Below are 9,428 nucleotides of genomic sequence, written 5' to 3' on the forward strand. Positions count from 1 at the left end.
CCATATATTTAACTAGTCTCTTTTGATCACAAAATTAATTCCAAATTAATTCTTGATCAATACTAATTAAATAATATGATTTCATATCAATATATTAGAACTTATAATATATTAATATAAATCATAAATAATATTTTCTCATTTGTCTATCCAATTGTTCCGATGCCATGCAACCCAAATGGACCATGCTACTCTCGGGTCGAGTACATACCAATAATAGTTATGGGCTTAGACATCTAATCCAACAGTCTCCCACTTGGATAAGTCTAAAACTATTATTCAAGTATGAGTCGAAGATCCCGACTAGCAATCGTAGCTCTTAAAGCCGCTGTTGAACTCTGACCTAGTCAAATGACGTGTCCATTAGATAAGGGATCATATATTCCTCCATTGTAGATATCATATGGACTGAGACATGGATTATCATCATTCTCTCTGTCCATCTGTTGTTTCCTGATTTCCGATTTATGACGACTGACTAATTGAACAAATCATATCAGTCCAGGCTTGGCCAAGCACTTAGGGGTGTCATCACTAATCATCGAGGGGCCCACATATATCGCTTTTATCCCTCCAAGGGTAAAAGGAATGGATAAACTTCGACCCAAATGCTCTCTTGTACTTACTTGTCAAATTACACACAACGATATGTTTTATAACAACCAAGTTACTGGTGCGTTTCCATATGTCAATGTGCAACCGACTCGCAACTACAACTCACGCGTCTCCGTTTGAAGAATATAAGATATTATCGTCTCATGATCACTCGTGATAAAATCCATGAAGTGATTCAAATGAGCGTGGGTTGAATCCAATACTCGAATCTTATTCCAGGAGTACTCATGAACACTGCAACCACTTTGTCCCAGACAAACTACAGACCCATTCATGACAGTCTTGTCTTGATACCTACTTCCAAAGTATGATCGACTGTGGATGGTTTGAATAACCTAGTTATTCGGGAAGTCAAAACATGCAAAGTGAAACACAAGAATAATACTAATCCTATATGGCCTCGGACCTTTTGAGCCATATTGATTACTTATTATTCATTGTTTAATGTTTCAAATAATCAACTTAATACTTGAATTGAAACAATAGTCATCCCATGCTCCAAGCATGCACACTATGTTTGTCCAAACGATAGTTATGCCATGCACCAAGCATGCACACTATGTTTGTCTATTGTCCTTACTTTGTGAAATAGATCAATTGAAAAACATTTCAATGATGCTCATTTTAAAATTCCAAATCCTTATTGCAAGTGTAAGAATTCCAAATTCTTGTCACTGCTAGGAAGTGTTAGATTCTAAACTATCATGCAATGTTTCTTTTGTAATGTCTAGGTGCCAAAAGTCACAGAGACTTGACCAAAGATATTACAAAATATTCCTTTGGAGATTGTTACAAGACAATTCCATGGAAATGAAGTCTCAAATTCAAAGTAGATTCCTTTGAACATCCTTCTTGCATAAAAGTTTCTAACTTTCTCATCTATTCTTCAACCCCCCCCCCCCAATATGGAAACATTCCATATTTGCCATACGACAATTCATTATTAATAGACTCCTGTCTATTCATAATAATGTCAATATGGTCCTTCCATTACCACACTTCCAACTGTCCTTAAGCGACCAATCTTTGGCGAACCTTAGATTGTCCTTAACAGTTGCTAAACCACTTTAGTCATAACCGATTCTAGTCCTTTTTCCCTCTTAATGCCTTAGGAATTTGGAAAAATTTAGAACTCGAGAATATTATATTATTTGCCATGTTCTCAAAATTCGAATTATTAAAAGGGATGCCGTAATCATAATGAAATTTTGAGAACGCAATTATCACATCCATATATAGAATTTCCTTATGTTGAACCATTCCAACATAACATTCATATATATATATATATATATATATATATATATATATATATATACATATATATATATATATATATATATATATATATATATATATATACATACATATATATATATATATATATATATATATATATATATATATATATATATATATATATGACTAAATGTGATTAAAATCTCAATCTAAGCGTTTAGATATGAAATGAAGTATGAATTCCTCTCCCTTAATTATAGCAAAACAACTTTTCAAATCCTGCAACTTGCAAATTGAACCTTTTGTTTTCTATAATCAACATTGCTAACTTGCAACATTTTCCATAATAATTATGCTCCCACTAGCATCACAATTATTAACTTGCTAGCATAACACTTATGCTCCCACTAGCTTTGACATGTACCCAGAAATCAGCTGGAAATCAATACTTATTGACTTTCCTATCAAAGTTCAGATTTCTGATACGAGATGCTTTGCTAAGACTTTGTCAAAATCATACACATTTCCTTATATATCTCACATGTGTGTCCAAACAATTATGAAGAGGGATGCCGTAATCATAATGTTTAGACCTTTTACTATTCTCACTAGTCCATGTTAGTGTGTCAGTTAACCACACACGCTCTACTAACGACTTTGAGAATGCAAATATCACAATAGCTATCTACTTAAAATCTAGTTAGTGAAAGCGTTTCCTCACCATCATTTTCATGAATCGGAGAGAAACCTTATGACACTTAGATTTTATGGTGTATGTGTTCCTATCCATGTGAATTTTTCAAAACCATAATCACAAGACAAGGTTAGTGACAAATCCAAACTCATATGGACTGAACTTGTTCATTCTTAATTTCTTGCCACCTGGCAGCACAAGGGCCTACCATTGCTTCCAGGTTGTTATGCAACCAATTGAGAACTCTCTAAACTCATAGGCATAGTCAACTTTAACTGGAATGGGCACATAAACAAGAATATGTCAACACGATAGGTCACAAACCTCAAGTCGTGTGCTAGTGTTTAACAATAGGTTTATTCTTCATTAGTTCTTGAAACTTGTCAAGATCTTTAAGACTCCCACTGACCTCTTGACATATATGATTCATTTTGTCAAGGAACATTACTTGACAAACCAATATTTAAGAGTTAGTGCGGATCCTAATCAAGACAAACACTTCACGCAATTGGTCTTAGTTGGTCTTTGTCTTATCCAAGACATCACAACTTACCAATTTCAAATGTACAGGAGTAGAAAACGTTTGCTCTACATTTGATAAGTGTATTAAACATTTCTTAAGATTATGTCACTCAAATTACAATCGTGGAGTATGACTCTAAGCCTTGTTTTTGGAACGAAGTATGATTAACCTTAATTGATTTAACCATTTCAACAATTCACTATTCCTCTTCTTAGTCATGGAAATGCACTAAGATGTCCTTATAGAATCAATTGTGATATGGTTTTCCATAAATATTAAGATGATCATAAAACACGATACTAAAGTACTCTCCCTTCTTTTCAGATTGAAGTCTGCCATACATTGAACCTTTTCCAATGTTTCATAATTATACTTAAACTTGTAAGCAAAACCATGTTTACTAAACTTTAGTAAATCATGACGAATAGTCTTATCGATCTCTCTGGTGGACCTTGACCAGTGCACAAGAATGTGTACTTGATCCCTTAGTCCATCACTTGACCCACATATACATGTGATCAAGGAATTAGTCTTAATTTGCCAAAGACGAAAATTCTCATTCATCATATAATACAACTTGCATGATTCCAAGTTTCTGTCCAATTGAAACTTGGGTGATGAGAATGTTTCCTTATTTGGCAAATACTCGAACTTACCATAAACAAAAGAATCAAATTCATATTGCTAACATAGAAACACACAAACATCAATTTTCACAACTGCCTTTGCAAGGAGATATAATAAAAATAAAAGAAAATTTTATTTATTTATAAAATGCGGAAAAAACTTTTCCTTACAATGCGATTACAAATGAAAACTATGTTATTACATATTTCGTAGAAATCTATCATAACTCTAAGCAGCGGCTCAAAAATCCGATCTTCGAACCATGCGATTGAAATCCATCTTCGCGATCAGATTCACCATACTCGTCCTTTAAGCTTCCTTCCCTTTGCATAATCCTACAAAACATCAAAATGCAATCTTGTCACATCATGTATTAAGAATCAACAATTAGGAACTTAATAGAGTTAGATAGTGGACTTACCTGAAGCAGCGTCAAACTTTTTTATTCTTCCTTCTTTCAGATCTTTCAGGTAGTCAGGACAGCTTCGCAACCAATTCCCCTTCTCTTTACAATAAAAACATATAGTGTGACAACCCGAAATTTCTATCTTGTACTGTCTTTCAAATTCAATCATATTCAGACTCGTTTCTGCTATCTTTTAGCATTGTTCAAGGTCTGTTTGAGTGTTCTAAGTCTAGTACATTCAAGGTGTGGGTTTAGGGATGAGATAACTTAAGTTCATCGTGTTGCATTCGGGCCAAACACTCCCTTTAGAGGAGTGTACGGTCGTACACATGTGCACGACCGTACACAGGAGTGTACAACCGTACACATGGGTGTACGGCCATACACCCAAGTGTGGCGGTGAACCCAAACATATATATATATATGTTTTTCCTTCATTTCCTCACACTTTTCACACTTTCACCTCAAGAAAATCCGATTCTCTCTCAAAGTTCATCAAGTTCTACACCTTAATCTTCAAAGATGTAAGTAATTCCTTCCATTGAATTGTTGATACATGGCTTTATCTAGTAAAGATCCATGTTTTCATCCATGAAATCTTCTCTTTTGGTTAGATCTTCAAATCTTCATCCAATTCACCAAGAACACCAAGAACACACACTTGTTCTTGAGTCTTGAACTCCTTTGAAGCCCTCGAAAGTGTGAGTATTCCTTCTATCATCTAGTTAGACATGTTAAACACTTGATTCAAAGCCTTAAAACGTCATCTGACTCAAGATCATCAAGGGTGTATGGCCGTACACACTTGGTGTGGCCGTACACACCTCAAAACACTCCAAAATGAGAACCTAGTTCATAATATTGATAAGCAATAGACCCACAAGCTTCCCCATGGTTTAAACACCCTCTTGTGCATGTTTTACCATGAGTGTATGGCCGTACACTCCATGGCCGTATACTCCATGGTTAGGACGTATACACCCCTTTAGTGAATTACATGTGATTCTAACACTTAATCCAAGTGATTCCTCATCCCTAAAATGGTTTCTTAGCCTATTTAGTTGTATAAAAACTAATTATATTCATATATGTGTCATTATATGCTATTAGGATCCGTTTGTGATCAAGAATTCACTTGACACTTAGCATCCTACACCGATCTTACATTTGAATAACTTACTACAGGTGAGCTCATACCCCCGTATTTTCATAGTTTTTACTGTTTTAAGGGGGGGGGGGGGAATACAAGTCTAACACAAAGATTTTGTGTTATAAACAAATGGTTTCAAATATCTTATCAAAATGGATTTCATTATCAAAATGGATTTCAGTTAATATCAAATCAAATGGTTTTCAATGATTGTATCAAAATGACATCAAGTCACCAAAATGAATTGCAAAATATCAAACTTCTTTTAAATGTTTTTATAAACTTATATTTCTCCCAAAAATCATACTAGTATATATATATATATATATATATATATATATATATATATATATATATATATATATATATATATATATATATTTATATAATTAAGATTTAAAAGGCTTAGGACTGATAACCCACTTTGGTTCCTTTTCCTTCTTTGGATGTGGGATTATAAGCATCAGTTATTTTTCCGAGTGTCATTTAAATTTTACTTATATATATTTGTATATGTATACAAGTATAAAAGTTGGTTCATTAAGTTTCAATTACCCTTTGTAACATGTTGAGCAAGGGGTTGCATTCATGAATACTCAGTAATAATTCAGAAAGTGCATATAATTTATAATAGGTATAATTTATGATTCACGGAACATTAATTCACAATTCAAGTATACTAAAGTACATTGTTTTACAAGAACAAAGGTTTGATTCAAAACTAATCAAGAGTATACATATTTCAAAATCCATGTTAAGCATACCAATTAAAGAACATACAGTCAGTCATTTATTTCAGAACGATTGGGTTTTTCTTAACTATTATACATGTAACGTTTATATGCTTTCATGAGTCAAGTAGTACAGGTTGTTTAATTCATTTAAACAATATAGTAAAGTCCTGACATTATAACCAGAATCTCCAGCCGGGGATCGAAACAATGTGTGTATAGATCTAAATTGGGATTGAAAACCCCGCACTCGGACTGCTTGCTACAGTCAGGTATACACGCCTGTGAGTGACAAATTGTTATCAACAGTTTTCAGCGCATTCATAGAGTTGGGTCAGGCCATCAAGTCAGTATGGTTATAATAACTCATATAAAGATATTAACAATACGTTAGTGTATAATTAACTAAACCTAAGTACATTTTCATAGTACTAGTTTACAAGATACAATTTACAGTATTACATTACAGTTTACAATAACAGTTGATGAAATCAGGCATACTCTCAGATACAAGTTTACAAAAGGATTACAAATAAAGAACATTGGTTTACAAATAGAATAGTTTTATGTAACTAAAACTAGTTTTCATATACAGCAGAAAATATAGTATTTTCTGGAACAGTTTACATATTCAAGAAACAGAAAACATTCTTTCAAACATAAATACTTATGCACTCACTCAACTTTATGTTGATACTCTCTTTTCAAATTACTTGTATTCTCAGGGAACCAGTAGACCGGTACTCTCCGAGCTTTTGAGAAGATGGAGCTATTTATGTCTTGTCTTCTTCTTTTGTATAACTATTTGGTTTCAGTATACTATGATGAAACACATATAAATACTTATACTTTTTAAATACAATGGTTGTTTGTACTCTGATTACTATAATGCATTAGACCTGGCAATTTCAGACACGAATCTGTGAGAGACACGACACGAAACGATTACACGACACGAATACATCTTAAAAATTGAGATAAAGCTTATTTCTTATCGTGTAATCGTATCATGTCAAATTCGTGGCTGACACGTTTTCATGACACGAATACACGAATTGCCAGGTCTATAATGCATGTTTTGTGATACTACAAATGAAGTCCTCCACCCCCGGACGTTTCCACCGTCTGGTTTGGGGGTGTGACAGATTGGTATCAAAGCATTGTTTATAGTGAACTCAGTATATCAATCCATAAAAGATATAGAAAGTATAAATACATTTAGGGCTAAGAGCTCTGACTACAAGTATACTTTTTAAAAATTTAAGTATTTTTACAAGAAGTATACTAACACTCATACCTACAAGTACAGTATCACAGTCATACGAACTTAAAAGTATTTGGATGTTGGACATTACAGTCAAACCCGGGCAGTTATGTAATCATATCTAGGATTAATATAGCCTGATCAACTATATTAATTTGAGATATGACCAACATGTGTTTGGGAGTGATAGTGGTGTTGCAACATGTCTAAAACTTACCAACCATACATATTCAGAAGAACTCTAGAACAAAACATAAAAGATTAAAATACAATAGGGGTATTTTAGGCACTATATACTAAAAACAAACATGTGAAAACAATAGAACAATTAAGGGTAGAACTATAAATATTAAGGGTATATTACAATTATATATAATTAAACTTACATAGACTTAGAATATATGATTTAGCTTCATTTGCTGTTCCTTGTTTGGTTGTGGATTTAGAGCCAGGTCATTTAAATTGAAGGTCGATTATACTCAAGTTATATATAATTAGTATACACTTTGTAGTTATAGTAATATCTAGAACAAGTCTTACAGAATACATTACTTGTTAACTGTAAGTCTTTCTCGTAGAAACTTATATCCTTAATCTATCGTTACTAACTATATTCTATAACTCTTATCTCTATTCTCGCTTAGATAACAATGGCAGGATTTCACTTACCCGAAGACCCGTACTTCCCCGGTCAAGGACAAGATGCAGAGTCAGAAGAAAATCACGAAATTCCTTTAGATGATGATTTTGCAGAAAATTTTCCTGAAGACAATGATTCCAGATAAGAAGCCTATAATCCGCCGCCAGTTGCCCAAAATCCTAACCCTCGTCCGGCTTTTCAAGGCTCGACGCCTCTGTGGGTGGAAAGCTTGGAAACATGGAGTCAAGAGAAGGGTCAACCCATGCCATACAATGGAGACAAAAGCTTCTACAACCTGAGTGAAGGAGGCTCAACGGACAGAGTCCTGCCAATTCTGGTCCGCATGGTTGCTCGAAATGAAATACAGGGTAGGACAGCCATCAACCGAATCATGGAAGTTGATGCCAATGCGGGAGTTAATACAGTCTGCATTCGTCGTCTTGAAGATGCTCGCGAGAGAGCTACGAGAGACAATGAGTCTCTGCTGCAAGAATTAGCTGAAACTCGAGCTGAAGTCATAGAACTCCAAGCACGTCTGACAGTGTATGAAAGACACCTGCTTGCTGTGGAGCGTCAACTAGCTGAGTTGAGATTTCGTCCAAGTGATACTCGTTGCCAGTAGGAGATGCTCTACTCGTTTCCTATTCACTCTTTTGATTATAGTTAAAGTCTACGAATATATACTAGCGTTATTTTTCATGCTTTTCAGTAAGACCGCGGAAATTTTTACTTTCGATAGGTCAGTATGATGTCGATGTTTTTCCCAGAATTTGGTATATTGGAGACCTATTTAGGGTCAAGTTTTCCAGACTTCATGTATTCAATATGCCAATTTAATCGACATGCATTTTCATAGTCTTTGAAAAATAACCATTCAATTTCATATCATTCTGTTACAAGTTGTACTTGTCGTAGACTTCTATTTCAAATTCATTACAAGATTCATGTTGAACTATATGTTTTAGTTCAAAGATATCAAAATTCATATTCACTCTTGATATCTTACCATCTTTGTATCTTTTTAACTTTTATAGAAAAAGATGCCTCCTCGTAGAAATCCAAGGCGTAACACTGTTAATGAAGCACCGACGCCACCGACGCCACCACCTCCACAGTTCGACGCTGCTATGTTCCAAGCGGCAGTCACGACGGCTGCAGCGACTACCATGTCTCATATTAATACTCCTAATGCTAGTGGGTCAGGAGCTGGTACAAATCCTTTTAACCATGGCGAGAGTCATAGGCACTCGCGAGAGTGCACTTACAAATATTTTTCTAATGCCAAACCCAGGACCTTTAACGGGACTGGGGGAGTTATGGCATTAAGGCAATGGATTGAAAAGACAGAAGCAATTTTCGAAATCTGCTCCTGTCCTGAGAGCAGCAAGGTCAAATTCGCTGCTTGTACCTTTTCGGATAGAGCTTTAACGTGGTGGAATGGCCATGTTAAGTCACTGACTCTTGTAGTGGCTAACTCGATAAGCTGGGAGAATTTAAAGGCCATGTTAATGCGGGAATACTGTCCGCGAGGGGAAATTC

The sequence above is a fragment of the Lactuca virosa genome, chromosome 9, assembly GCF_052849685.1.
Source record: "Lactuca virosa cultivar CGN04683 chromosome 9, Lactuca_virosa_CGN04683_v6, whole genome shotgun sequence".
Classification (NCBI taxonomy): Eukaryota; Viridiplantae; Streptophyta; class Magnoliopsida; order Asterales; family Asteraceae; genus Lactuca; species Lactuca virosa.